The sequence below is a fragment of the Malaclemys terrapin genome, chromosome 10, assembly GCF_027887155.1.
Source record: "Malaclemys terrapin pileata isolate rMalTer1 chromosome 10, rMalTer1.hap1, whole genome shotgun sequence".
NCBI lineage: Eukaryota > Metazoa > Chordata > Testudines > Emydidae > Malaclemys > Malaclemys terrapin.
In genome coordinates this window covers 32,318,127-32,333,706 of record NC_071514.1, presented here as the reverse complement: position 1 = coordinate 32,333,706, position 15,580 = coordinate 32,318,127, and the positions used below count along the sequence as shown (strand labels likewise).

At 40.3% G+C, this 15,580-nt stretch overlaps 1 protein-coding gene across 2 annotated transcripts in view; it reads left to right on the top strand.

Annotated features, from left to right (window-relative positions):
* RORA (RAR related orphan receptor A) overlaps positions 1-15,580 on the top strand; it is a 558,226-nt gene that overhangs the window by 374,848 nt on the left and 167,798 nt on the right. The gene's annotated exons all lie outside the window — the stretch shown is intronic.

Below are 15,580 nucleotides of genomic sequence, written 5' to 3'. Positions count from 1 at the left end.
TTGCCAGTGTAGACAAGCCCTTAAACACTGTTGTACATAGTGGGTTGCAGCAGTGTCAGTCTCAGGATATTAGAGAGACAAGACAAGGTAGCTGTGGTAATACCTTTTATTGGTGAGAGAGAGAAGCTTTTGAACCACACAGAGCTCTTCTTCAGGTCTGGGAAAGGTACTTGGAGTGTCATAGCTAAATGTAACAGGTTGGGGGGTTGTTTGAAGGCCAGAAGTGGGGGTTCAGGAAAGATTTCTTTCAGGATGGGGTCCCCATCGAGTATAGATTGTAGTTGGACAGATGTTATTCCAATAAAAGATACTATCTCACCCACCTTATCTCTCTTAAACAGATTACTACATGTTTTAACTAGTAAGAACTTAAACTATTTACTTAGAAATGTCTGCTACAGCCAGGTTCTACCATGCTTAAAATTTAGCTCTGTAAGCCATGTGAGTTGATTGTTCAAAGCATATTCCAAACTATGTCTTTAGTACCAAACAGCTCAGGGGACAATACTGCAACCCTTATATGGTCCTGTTGAATTTAATGTGTCTTTGCTTGCATAAGGAGTATAGGAGTAGGCCCTGCAGCACTTTGGAACGTCTCAGCTATTTTACCCTCCTTGGGAGCAATTCAGAAAAAAAAACTCTGTTTGATCACTCAGTGCCAAATCTGATTAAAACCAAGTTAGGGAGAAGAAATAATTCTAAAAGTTGGTTGTAATATCCAAGATCCTTCTAAGATTCTCCACTATTCTACGTCTCCTGCCTTAGGAGAGGATCATGTCATGTTAAGGGTGGAGTTTTATCCTACCCATTGAATTTCCTGACCTAGGCCTTAATCCTGCTTTGTGATCTGCATGGGAGCAGCACTCCACCTCCACGGATCACCAGGCAGGATTGGGGCATTAGTGGATTGAAACTGAAACGCAATTTTTTTTTTAACACAGGGCTTCTTTGGGTGTTCTGTCTTTTTAAGAATAATTCCAAGGGAGCCAATGCTGCTGTGTAGGGACTTTTAAATCTCCATCTGCTGTGCAAAAAATAATGACTAAAAATCCTTATAAAATCATTTTCTAAACTAATATCTTGGTTGTATTTGTTTTCCACCAAATACTTCAAATATTGACTATTAGTCTGCCAAGTTTTTTAAAGCACAATTTTTGAGTTACCTGAGCACACACAAAAAAAGCTTCTGAAATCAGCGTCATTGTCCTACCAATTCTTTCACCTGTAGTTCCAGCATCTCCCAACAGCTTTGTTTACCTTTTTCACCAGTTTTCCTTGACACTAACTGACACCCATGTTGGCAGCTTCAGTAGAAGTCAAGTGTTGAGGCTCAAGTTTAGAAAGTTTAATCACCATAAGCACATACTTCAACTGAGGTATTTGCTTTAAATGCCTTGAATGAATGGGCCTGAAGATTGAACTCCTTCAGTCTCTCTATTTGAGGGGGTCTATAATACTATGAGATGAAGCTAATGATCAATGCGAGGACGCTTGGACTGCTGAGGCTTGGGGGATTAAAGAGAACCCTTGTCAATCCAACAACTTTTGCCAGCACTAAATTTACAAATTAAAAAGTTTTTGTTTGTTTTTTTAAATTGGCCCCAGAACAAGTCATCCTACACTCTGTTTGCCTGGAGTAAGTTTTTATATGGAAATACCTTTTTGTAAGATAGTACAGAGAAGTTTAGAGTTTGTTGAGCCAATTGATTCTGTGGGGAATGTGCTGAGTTTGAGTAAATATGGAGGGTTTTTACAGCAGCTGAGCAAAGCCCTTTCTCAGATAAGATACCTTGTCAGTGAAGAGCACCCTTAAATCGAAATGCCTCAAACATCAAATCTCTCCTCCCCCATCCCTTGCCTTGTCCTCCCACGCTCAAATCACCTCCCCTCCGCTCCCCAGTCGGATAGTCCTGATATGATGCCGTTAAAATGAATTTACAGAGTAATGCTCAAAATTCTGCTCCTGGGCTCCAATCACTAGTGTTGTAAATTTGAGATATGTGTGTGAAGGAGCCAGGTTATTTCTTCCTCCCACCCCTTGTTTAATTTCCCTGGAGCCCTGAAAATAACTAGTGTGGGATTATTTGGAGATATTCATGTCTTTTTGCAGCTACAGTGCCTTCCTATTGCTCCCAAGCATTTGCAAAAGCTCTCTCTGAGTTCCTTAGGGGAATGCTGTCTACAGGGATCAGAAAGTTTAAGGAAAGAATTAAATGTTCCCGTAGCCACTTTGCCAGTGAAAGGTGATTGGAGATTGATCCTAGCTTCTTCTAGGGGCAAGGGAAGGTCGTATAAAGTGCAGCCATGAACTGAAAAATCTTTTCCTTTAACCACATTTCTCAGATTCTATATAATTGGTTGTTTGCCTTAGTGATGACTCTGAGATACTGAAGTTGGCCCAAATAGGGTATTAATAGCAATATAACAGTAGTACCTACCGGCTGCAACTGAAATCAGTACAAACACTTAGTGAGGGACAGTCCCTGTTCTAAATAGCTTACAATCTAAATAGAGAAGATACAGGGTCAGAGGAGCAGAGTATATTATTCCCATTTTACAGATAGGAAGCTGAGGCAAAAAAGATTAAATGACTTGCCAAAGGTCATCCAGGAAATCTCTGGCTGAACAAGGAATTGAACTTAGATCTCCTGAGTTCTAAACTATTCATACCACAAAACCATTCTTATTCTTGAATTATACACCGTTGACATTTAAACCACAAAACTTAAATCTGGCAGGTTCAACCATGCTCTGTAAACCATATCAGCCTGGTGAGGTTGTAGTGCACTGATCTCTTGTAGTGCACTGATAGTCCAGTGTGTAAGAAAAGGGATATATAACACAGCTAAGCTCCTGAGGGTTCAGTAGACAGAAGGAAAAGAGGGCAGAGTCAGCTGGAAAAGAGTGTTGGATTTGGGCTGTTTCCTTCACTTTAGTATCAAAATTAGCCTATTTCTGTGCCTAGCTGCTCTGCATATTCCCCATATTTAATGTAAATATTTATTTAAAAGATTCTGCTGAATTTCTTCATGTTTAAAAAAGTTAAAAAGCTAAAAGCATAAGTGGGCCCTATTGAAAGACTAACCCAGCAATTTAATTCAAAGCCCCTGGGCCATAGTCTGGCTTCAGAAGCACATACCATCAGCCAATTGATTTCACCGTGAAACCTGTGCTCATACCAACAGCAGAGGATAAGACATATTTTATTTGTTATACAAATTTATGACCATGTATTATTATCAGTAATAGCCACCCAATTGCTATTAATAGGATTATAAATCTACTGGTGGACTGGAATGATAGATGCATAGGCCCCCAGGTCCAGTCTTCAGGTGTGCATTGCAGCCCTTTCTGTTCCCACTTTTATGTGTAGTATTTTTAGGACAGCAACCTTTCACTTGATTTAAAATAACACTTCTCCCATCTCCCATGCAGATATTTCACTACTAAAAATAGAGCTTTTATGGCAGACTTTTTGACTTTCCTAATAGATTCTTATTGGTAAAATGCTGATGGGTCAGTGCAACTGTGTCTGAGCTTGTACACTCAGGATTGTCAATGGTATTTTAACCTGGGATTGAGGTTGCAGGATCACTGGAGCTATACTGCAATCTAAGAGAAAATGACGTATGTACGATGGTGGCAAATTCAGTCTAAATAATGAAAACAAACAAACCTCCTCACCCCACCAAAGAAAAACTCAGAGTAATACAAAAGGCTCTATATTTTGAAAATATAAATATTAACCTTTTGGGATATTGATTCATTCTGTCTGTAGATATTGATCTTTCTGAGACAGCAAATGTCCCTTTCTATAGATGGTGTAAAAAGGAAAACCACTCACTCTTAAGTTCACATTTGATTTCATTATTTACTGTAGTTCAGATATTTCGGAAACCTTTTTATTATAAAAGGTCAAAAAGATACTTAAGCACTAGAACATTTCATTATCACTTTGCAGTATTTTTCAGACTACTGTAATTTTTTACATGCTGGATTTAAGCACTAGAAGATAATCATCTCAGCAAAGGAGTTAATCTTTTTGACTAATTTCATTGTGCTCAAGGATCTGAAGACATTTTGACTGTACCATGAATTCCCAGCCACGATAACAATGTAGCAGACTTTACACTGCAATATAACGCATCCAAAGCCACATGAAAGTAAAAGATCTGCCAGGACATTCACCATAAGGAGAAATGCAAAATATAAAAAACTAATATGGAGAGGAGACATGTATTAACATTTTGTGCCAAAGTCACCCCTTGTGTAACTCCTTGGCTTGAGCAGAGTTAGCTCAAAATTGAATTTAACCCATATTGTCTGTATATGTCGCCTGTAAGAGAATTTCAGTTCACAGCTGGAGTCACATCAGATTGACTTTAGCGGGAGTTTTACCTGGGTCAGAACTGCAAAGTTGGACCTAACGTACTATAATATTCAACTGTAATTCTCTCAAGGGTTGTGTTTAAGATCATTTCCATTATGTTATGCATTTGTGTTGAAAGAAGCTCAGATGATCAATTAAGCAATAAAAGTGATTTTTTTCTAGTATATGAACATTTTACAATGAAAAAAGAATACTCTTTTTGGATGACAGGCTTTCAGATTGGTCATAGCAGCCTTGCTTTATAGATTAGAAGTGGCATTGCACTTCCCAATTTTTATCACCCCTGTTGTGTGCAAAAAAAGTAGTGTCAAAAACAATAGCAACAAGTGCAGTGCACAAGATGGCTTAGTGGGAAATACAAATTTGTCAAACTCCTGTCAAGAAATGTAGTTCACATCAGTGGTAACCAGTTTATTAATTTTGCTGGAGTCGACAGAGTTTTCTCTAGGGTGTTTTCCCCTTTCCTGAAATAAGTTTAGTGATTTAAACTGAACTCACCAGGGAGCTCTGCACTAGAGAAGTCTGAAGTGTTGAAGTGCTACTTGTGCTTTATTCAAGTCTCAATTTTTGCATAAGTCCTCAGCATAGTTTCTTCCCCCTCCTTATTTCCCCCCATTCATCCGCAGCTGATCAAGACATAATAGAATCTGCTTCTCTTCCCCAGGAGAGCAAAGCAATGAGAAGTTGAAATTCAGCCTCAGTATATTTTGAAATAAAAGGGAACTAGTCTATAAAAGTAAAAAAGTTACCATGGAGAGAGTCTACTAAAAAGGTGCCGTTTTTGAGACAGCCAATCTCAGAAGAATAAAGAAAGTCAAATTTACAAGCACATTGCTGATAAAGTATTTGGTTGGGATAAATCAAGCAACACACAAGAAATTGACTTTCCAGATCATAAATACTTCTTGAAAAAAGACCATTCTTCAGAATCCATAATACAGCCATTGGGCAAAGAGAAAATATTCCTTGCTAAAGAATATTGATTATCTTTTAATTATGCTTAAAATAGTCCCCCAGGTGTAATAAGAAGTTGATGTCCAGTGCTGTTTCCATTTGAAACATCATGGGCCAAACTCATTGATAGTCTAGGGTTACCATTCGTCCGGATTTACCCAGACATGTCCTCCTTTTTGTGTTAAAAATAGCGTCCGGGGGGGAATTTGTAAATCACTAAAAATGTCCGGGATTTCCCCCCCATGCAGAGCGAGGCACGGCTGGGAGGGCTGCAGGAAATTCAGCCGCTCGCATGGGGCTCTGGCAGCCAGAGCCCTTCCCCCGCAGCTTGCCGGGCTGGACTCCGGAGCAGCTGTAGAGCTCCTCCTCCCCGCCCCCCGCATTCTGAGCCGGCCGGCCTGCCGGGCCGTTTGCATCGGGCCTCGGCAGCTCCTCCTCCCCTGCTGCCCAGTGCCCCGCTCCGGCAGCACTGGGTGGGGTGGGACCGGGTTGGGTGTTGCTCTGGGGAGCGCAGCCACGTGTCCAGCTCCGCACAGAGCCCAACACCATGTTCTGAGCGGCAGGGTAAGGGGGCCAGGTGTCAGGAGAAGGGGCAGGGAGATTTTGGAGGGGGCAGTCAAGAGACGGGGGGGTCGGGAGTTCGGGGGGGAGGGCTTTTGGGGGGAGTGGAGAAGGTTTTGGGCAGTCAGGGTACAGGTAGAGGGTAGGGTCCTGGGGGGCAGTTAGGGTGGGGGGTCTTAGGAGGGGGCAGTTAGGGGACAAGGAACAGGGAGGCTTAGGTAGGGGGTGGGGTTCTGGAGGGCAGTTAGGAGCAGGGGTCCCAGGAGGGGGCAGTCAGGGGACAAGGAGCGGGGGGGGGGTGTTTGGGAGTTCGGGGGGGGCTGTCAGGGGGCAGGGGTGGGGAGAGGGATCAGAGCAGTCAGGGGACAGGGAGCAGAGGGGTTTAGATGGGTCGGGAGTTCTGGGGGGGGCTGTCAGGGGGTGGGGAGTGGTTGGATGGGGCATGGGAGTCCCAGGGGTCTGTCTGGGGGTGGGGGTGTGGATAAGGGTTGGGGCAATCAGGGTACAGGTAGGGGGTAGGATCCTAGGGGGCCAGTTAGGATTGGGGGAGGGTCTCATGAGGGGGCAGTCAGGGGACAAGAGGCAGGGAGGCTTAGGTAGGGGGTGGAGTCCTGGGGGGCAGTTAGGGGACAAGGAACGGGGGGAGGGTTGGCGGTTCTGAGGGGGGCGGGAAGTGGGAGGGGCAGGGGCGGGGCTAGGGCGGGGCTCCTCCTGTCCTCTTTTTTGCTTGCTGAAATATGGTAACCCTAATCATTGATACTATAACCATACTGAAGTCTGTGGGGTTACACCAGAGATCAATTCAGTCCAGTAAACTCTCCCCATATTTTTTTAAAAAAAGATTTCACACTAGAGATAACATTTCCTTATGGAACAGGCCTGTAGGATTTTGAATGACAGAATTTTAAATTCTATAAAAAACTATTGTCTATAAAAGACTATAAAAAACAACACTGAAAACTCTGTAGCAGGGCTGTAATTATCTATTAAATACTATGGGATGGTTTAAAAAATGATAGAAAGATTTTAATAAAGAATAAAATCCTAAAATTTTAGACTAATTTCCATAGGTTATTTCTTAATTTTTTTTTATTCTTATTGAGCATGCTTTCGCAGTAGCCACTGATATTATTTTGCACGCATATTGATTAAATATATACCAGCAGCAGTCACAACGGTTCAACTTTTTTTTTTAAATCCAGTAAATCAGGGTATTTTCTCCATCAACATTTTGCAAAACAAAATATGCAAAATTCAAAGCAAAATGGTGGAGGAGGGAATGCTGGTGATATTGGGAGTCATTCTTTGTATTTTCTGGGAATGTCCCAAATTGAGACTCCTGATGTTAGAAAATTACAACAAGAGTTATCTCCAGAACATAGGCCCAGGGTTCAAATCCAAGCTGTCTGTTGATTAAACAAGTGGTTATTTTTCATATTTTACCCCTTTTTTCAGTGATGTCAGAATGCTTATCTTGTGACATCACAATCATTCTGATGCCTTATGAGCTGGTTGCCAAAGGGAGAAGATAAGGATTTCATTACATAAGCAGAAGGCGTCATGGGGTAGAGGACAGAGTGAGAAACTCCTTACTCTCATACCTTTGTGAATGAAGACTATAGTGTGTTTTTAATCCCAGCTCTGTGGGCTTGAGCAACTTTTATAACTACATTATCTCTTTCCTTGTCTGTAAATTGGGGATAACACTTGGATTTTGAGGATGTTTGCACAGTGCTTTGAAGATGTAAAGTACTGAATAAAGTAAATGCTAAGTATTATTATATTTGCACTAACTGCAAGGAAAGCACACCAAGCATTTCTTGTATAGTTGAATACTTTTCTGATATTGGAGAAATCTTCATATTTTCAAATTTGCTTCAGTGTAACTATAAAATTCCTTCACTGCATTGCTCATATCTTTGCACATGTTACAACTCCACTTGAAAAGTAATATACTTGCTAGTCAGTCACTACATGCAATTGTTATGGTAGCAAAGTTCAATAATAATAATAATAATAATTTGATTATAAATTACATAAGAAATTGGCAACAAAAAAAAAATGTAGTCTGCAAATATACCACCTGGTACTGCATTCCTGTTTTTTGTCAAAAGTTAAGCAGGGCTATACTGGGTCAGTACTTCCTTGGGACATCTCCAAGGACTGCTTGAATGTTAAAATGGAGCTGGTGTCTCAATAGATGGTACACTTCTTCCTTAGACAGTATTGAACCAATGTCTCTGTGTTGTACTAGTTGATATTGGGCTGTTAGAGGTGCCATCTTTAAGGTAACCTGTTCAAGCCACTTGGGCATAAGAGCCAATGAACTTCTACAGCATGGTATTCCTGCTAGACCTGTAGCAAATGGCTTTCCACAGCCACCATAGTTTCTAAGCAGTGCTTAGACATGTCTTATATTTATCTATATTGACAATTGAGAAAACAAGATATGTATTATAAGCTTAGAAACGGCTTGAATATTGGTTTTGGAGGGTGGCAACAACCAGAATTTGGGAGAAAGTTGCTGTTCTCCAAGGCAGTATCATGATTAAATTATTAAGACAGTTACCCCATTCTCTCAGCTGTAAAAATATGTTCTTCTGCCCTTTAGCTACTGTGCTGATGAAAGATTTTCTATGCAAAACTTATGTAAAGTTTTCCATCTATGTGAAGTCTTCCCTTATGTACGTTCTTGAAGAGAATGGGGAATCCTTCTGTGCCTATGTGCAATTTGTGTGCACCAGGGTTAATTGAAGAAAATACGCACTGCAGCCAGACTGGAATTCAGCCAGCAATGCAATTGTCTCTTTGATCTGCAACTCTACAGCACATCCTAGTACTGTATTTTACAATGGGCTTAATGCCTAAATGTAGTTCTGCTAAGATAACTTCTCAAGGTGAATACGTGACATTGCTTTCGTGGACTGAACTGTAAAGTCCTTAACCTCACAACTTAATGAGAACAAAATTAAATACCTGATAAGATTTATCTTGTCAATAGAAGTCAAATGGGAGCGCTGTTCAGTTATTTAAAATCTGTTGTTTTTAATTTATCTATTCTTAGCTGTGTTAGTATGTCACTAACTAAACGATACATATGTGACAGAAATCTGAGAGTTTCTCGTGTTACAAACCTAATTTTTTTCTATTAAACCTTAGATTAAAATAGTATGTCAAACTTGGGAAGTATCTTCATCTCAATAAGTAGCACATTTTAAGGACATAGGTCAAGAAAGTAGACAATGTTTTCACCCCTCAGCTCACAGAGAGCCGAGAAGCAACATGGGCCAGGCTCTGGCTGCAAAATTTCAATGTGAATTCTAAACCCCTTGAAAGTTCAAGAGTTTTGAGCTGAGGGGCTTTGGTTAGTTTATTCTAGGGATGGGACAGCTCTGAGATTTGAATTTGGAACCCTGCATTGTACCACAGTGAAGTGTGTGTGTTGGTTCAGGCCCGATGAATAGGGCTAGCCACCACCTGAGCACCCCCTCATGGCCAGGGTGCCTCTGCTGTGTCCGGCTTGTTTTCCTCTTCACCAGGCCTCTTGCAACAAACTCCGCAGTCTCTTTTTCAGTCACAGCCCTTCTTAGGGTCTTTTTTTTTAAATTAAATTAATGATGTTCTCAAACAAACACAAAGACAATCTTCTACCCTGGCTTTAGCTGGGCACAGCCCCTCCTTTCTGAGCAACTGTGCCTTCCTCGGGAACCACTGCAGACCCCCATTGCAGCTTCACTCTGCAGACCACTCATTGCAAGAGCCCCATCCCTGCAGCTTTTTACCCTGAGCCCATCTGGTTCAACCTAAGTGTGACTTGTCTTGTAATTAGGATTGTTTTAGCCCCAGGCTCTCCAACCCACAAGCAAGCCACCCTTTTGCAGCATAGTATAGGAAAACCCTGGTGATTCTGCAGTGTTACCAAAGCTATACAAAGGATAACAATCATCTCTATACCTCCATGCAGTAAAAATACAGCACTCCAGGACTAAATCAACAGTACCACAAGAAGCTCAAATAAAGGCTACATAGAAATAACCCTTATTTTCAATTCAAACATTGATCATAAAAGTGGATCTTGTCCATTACCATCTTAACTGTGTTCCTTAAGCACCTTGCCATTCATTATTAGTAAACAGAAGGTTAGCAACATACAGCACAACAAATGTACAGAGACATAGTATGGTATTCTTCAGATACACGTTATCTCACAGCATCTACCAATTTGCTGTATTTCCAAACCAGTAGATAATTCAGAGGTTAGTTCAAAGACTGTTTTAATCCTTATTCTGAACTCTATGCCAAATCCAATTTCATGTTTATAGTCAATGCTTCCCCTCCTGCTTTTGAATCAAAATGCGTAGTGCTATTTTCCATTTTTATACAGAACTTTCTGTGACCAGTAAAGGAATACTGGCTTCATTCAAACATTTTATAATGTTTGCCCGTTATCCTAATTTTGCCCAGTAGTTTGAATGCTACAAAAGCTGAAATATCATTTTGATGTGGATTCCTTTAAAAAACATACTAATGCCTCAATGCTGGATTTCCAGGAGGACTCCCTTTTTCCAGCAGTTGTTCAGTATTTGCAGTAACCACTGGCATCAAGGGACAGAAGAGGTAGCATTTGTATTATGTCATGCAAGAGAATTAGTCTCCCTTTAATTCATTAGTAAATTGTGTTTGATAATCCAATTTAATGGTCAGTGTACAAATTAGATTTCCCACACATAAGCTGTTTCAGAGAACCCACCAATATTTTTATTTTAAATAAGCAAATTTCCTTATTTGAACTGGGAGAAATCCTCTGTCTGTTCAGCATTTTGACTGTTTTGGGAAACAACAATGGCAATGCTGCTATTTGTGTAGGATAATGAAAGGTGTGTCCTTTACTTGAAACCATTACAATCTCCATGACCCCTAGAATTAAATCTAGAGAAATCCAAGGACATGGGCATATTCGACTAAATCCAGAGAGAGCGCTTAATTTTCTAATACAGATGAGCCCAACCTGCAGAGTTTGCTTCAACATGCAAAGTTGACCATGTTTTTTGATCCAATTTTTGATTCAACCTCTTATAAAGACTGAGGTTAATTGCATAGATCTGGAGCTGAACTTCCCCACAGTCCTGAAGTATTCTGTGGTTTTGATTTGGGACTTTCTCTAGCATTAAAGCAAACTTCAGTTCTTCTGAGTTTTTAAAGTATTTTGTGTAATGTACATAATGCATTGGACTAAATAAGTTAATGTTGCATGTTTTTATGAATCTAGAGAAATGATATTTTACATCAACATGATACATATTTAGTGCCTTTCATCAGGAAGGATCCCAGATTCTTGAAGTCAAACTGAGATGCCAGTGATCCAGCACCAACATGTCTGTTTTACCCTGGAAGTCCACCATACTCTCCATGGCTTCAGGAGGCACTCCTGCAGTCTGCTGCTTAGATCATCCTGTGCCTCCCTGCTTCCCTCCAGCTGATTGCAGCTTCCTCCCTTTTAAAGGCCTTCTCCCTATCATACAAGATTGACAGGGTCAGAAGGGAAGGGCCAGCCCTACCACCATGGCCTCTCTGGCACCTTCCTCGTCTGTGTGGGGTTTATACATCCCATCACAGCCTGTTTCATAACTTTTGAATGCTTGGGGTTGGCACTGCTGTGTACATTAACAGGGCAGTGCAGAGATGCTCTGTTCAACTCATTCTGTACTTCTTCTGTGTATTGATGGAAGGCTTCTTTAGACTGCATGATTAAATAAGGTATTGCTTCTAAATGTAACTTTTAATAAATATATGCTGGCATTTTTGTTTTATGCAGAAGGTCAGGGGGAAAGTCAGGAAAAGTTAACCTTTTATGATCCAAGATGCAAAAAGAAGCAACTCCCACGGTGTCATCAGAGGAGTAAAATGGGCTATAGAATGTCCAAAATACAACAAATATGAATCAAGAAGCTCCCATCGCTTCATAGTATTGAGCTGCTTGTAGTGATATCAAACAGTGAGCTTGCTAAAATTATGCTAATAGTTAAACAATTCACATTTTCTGGAATGTCCTTTTTGTCTAAAATCAGACGAAGTGGAAAGAAAGTGGAACTCTAGTCAATGAATCAAATGAATTCGGAAGGGCCAACCATAAGGACTGATTCCCCTCAGGAAGCTGCACACATTACAGAGCTTCTTGGCTGTATATCTAGTGCAGGTTAAATGAATTGTTCCCATTAGTGAGCTGATAGGACAGCTCCTTTTAATGAAGGAGACTCTGTGCTTTGAATGTCACTGCAAGGAAAAGGTACAGGGCTTATAGAGAGGGTGTCTGTCGCTTGTGGCAATATTTTACTGTCATAATTAAAACTATATAAAATGATGGCTTATAGTAAGACTTACAGTTAGGATAAAATATATAATAAGAAGGCCTCTGTCAGCTTTTCAGAGATGTATGATTTCTTTATGGTTTGTAGCTTATCTTAAGAATAATAGTGGAGGGGTGTATGTGGATTTATAGAATGCTGTACATTAAACTGAATTTGCTCCCCATAATTGTGTTGCACTGTAAGACTATTTTTAAATCCTCTCTTCATGGTTTGCTCAGTCAATTGTGTAATTACTAGTCATTGAAACAAAACTAATTCAAAGTTTTCCTATGAAGCCTCCTGCTGGATCTATGTTCTTTTTTTAGATACAATTCTAAATTGTATTTTACTTTTAATACACTAGGTACAAATAGGGAAAATAAGTTTAGGTCAGCTGTATAGAAATATATACTACGCTGATGGTTGCCATATAAAAATGTAGAGATTTTTTTAATATGTTTTGTCTGTCTGTCTTTTTCTTATCTATTTCATTACTTATTTATGGAAGAAAAAGAAAATACTTAAAGGTCTGAAAGACCCTCCTTGAGATAAGGCAAGTCCAAGAAAACAAGTGCCGGACACCAGAAACTGCCTTAAAATTGGGGCTTAGTTCATCAGTTTTCCCAATTAGTTAGACCAGCAGTCTCCATAAAAGGGGAACTAAAGAGTTTAATCCACTCCAGAGGAGCTCTTCAGGAGTAAAGTTTGACTCAGAAACTCAAGGGGACATAACTGACCTTAAGTTAACTAGGAGTTAACTCAGTTAAGATCTAGCAAAAATCGCTTTTTTCAAAAATCAGGGTTTCACTGCAATGAAGAAGTGTGAAACGTTGCTTTCGTGATCAATACAAGCAGAAGATTTTCTGCGCAGGATCTGACCAGTGTTGAAGTTTCTCCTGCCACTGGCAGTGGCCAATAGCTGATGCTTTATGGGAAGAGTTTTAAAAAAATGTAGCCGGCCAGGTGTCCAGTGTTATATACTGGGGAGAACATTGTGTGCCAACTCTTCGGGTAAATAAAGGGTGTTGTGCGTCAGTGTAAACTGTTTTGGTTATCCTTAAGTGCATGTGTGTAATAATTGCATTATCCTAGTACCAAACATTTAAGGTTTGATAGTGACATTTATCTCTAGAGTCAGACTTTTGTCCTCTGGAATTTTGGCACCTGAGGTGGGACAGTAAGAATTTATGAGGTGGGAATGTTGAGAGCAAATATCAGCAGATGTTCTCACAGGGTTAGGGTTTCAAAAAGTGAGAGAATAGCCTTTGTAATGACAATGACATTTGTTCTTTTTTTATGCGTATTTTGGGTTTTTGGAGGAACAATAATAGTTTTATTGGCTTTTTCAGAGATGAAGTCACTTTGAGGTTGTAGGTGCTCAGCCTTTATGAAAAATGAAGTTATTAAATGATGTGCCCAGATCACACAGCAAGTCAGTATCAGAACCAGAAGTGACTTGACTGGGAGTCAGATGGTGTTGCCAGATGCTTAACACTTGCTTAAATCAGGCCATTAACCTCACCATAAAATGGGGATGATACTCAAACTACTTTTTAAATACTCAGTGTTTTTACATCTGTAAATCTCATACTATCCCCATTTTACACATGGGGAAGCTGAGGAACATAGTTTAAGCAATATGTCTGGAGAACCTTTTCTGGGCACAAGGGTAATCTGTATTCCAAATATAGTTGGAATTTTAATAACCACAACAGATCTCCGTTGATAGAAACAAGGCAGGGTGTCGACAGAACTGGCTATAGATATGGGAGACTGGAGTAGAGCAAGCAGGGGCCCTAGATACATGGCTCCTTCCATGGCTCTGGCCCTGCCCTTATATTGTGACGTTGACCACACCCTAGGGTAGTTGTGGCAGGGTGTCTTCCTCTGTTGCAAGGGAGGCATGGACAGTAGCATGGAACTCCCTTCTTGCCCCACCAGGATTGGCAGCAGGAGTCCCTTCTCCTCTTCCAGAGAGGCAGGGACAGCAGGATGGGGGATTCCAGTCCTTACCTCAATTGCTGGGCTCTCTCTGCTTGGGTGGGAATTGTTCCAGGTTGTCTGCTGACATCACTGCAATGATTACACTTGGTTCACATTTCCAAGCTGTTCTCCCTAACTCTGCGGGTTAGAAACTTGCTTTGAAATAAATAAAGTCAAAAGTGAATTAAGCACTTAGGAGTCTGTGTCTCACTGGATCTTTAGTTCCTAAGTGACATTTGAAAATGGGACTTAAAATTCCTGCATCACTTAGCCTCTTCTGAAAAGGTTACCCAAAGTGCCCAGACCTTCATCCAGTCCTCAGAAGAGTATGCAGCATTTCCAGTTCAACCAGGGAGTCAAAGTCCTAGATCCTCAGTGGTATTTAGGCATCAAGCTCCATTTGAAATTCAATAGGAGTTAGGCACCTAAGTACCTTTGAGGATCTGAGCCCAAGAGACATTGAGTGCTCCCCCTGTACACCATTCCTTTACAATAAAAAGGCATGAGCTCTAAATAGAAAAGCTTTGTTTTTGCCATGGTGAGCTGCTGTTCTATCGGTAACAGCTAGACGTCCCCTTTTCTGTATGAGCAAGCTTTAGGAAAGCGAAATCCTTACAAAATATTTTCATGCTCATAATTTCTAAAGTGATTTTTTTAAAAAAGCTTTTATGTAATTATAGAATGCTTGATTGTTCTTCTATTCCTGATGGTTTGATGTCTAGTGTATGTTGTCCTTGCAACCCTAGCACATAATTTATTTCTCTTTTGAGTGAACTGTAAGCATTAGTGTCCATTAACAATTTTTGAAACAAAAGTACTTGGAGCACTTTCAATAATATGTACTGATTATCATTAACTGCTCTTTTGTCCTGGACAAGGACATTGTTTTGTAACATAATTTTGTTTGGTCAGACCTGCTCAGCCTGCATTTACAATACATGTGTGCATTTTACTTTTACCTTGACCATCATAAAAACAGTGCCAAGAAAGATTGTGTGACTTCTTTGAGCCAGGGAGCTCTATGTACTTTATATAAACCATTGTTAAACGTTCTAAAGGAATGTATTCCTGTCTGAGTACATTCCAGTCTATTATTCTGCTTTGCTAGGTTCTCTGCAAGCACTCAAGTGTTATGTATAATCTACCACCTTAATTGCAAGCTTCTAACAATGATAAAGTAAAAGAGAAGTAGAGTGATGGATAGAAACACAGTAGGATCCGGAAGATGGTAATACATTTTCTTTTTGATTTTACACAATACATCAGGCGGGAAGCCTAGAGTTAAAAAGTTTTAATGTTTTAATTCCATAATGACAGGTTTATAATGGGCCATAAAAACACTAAG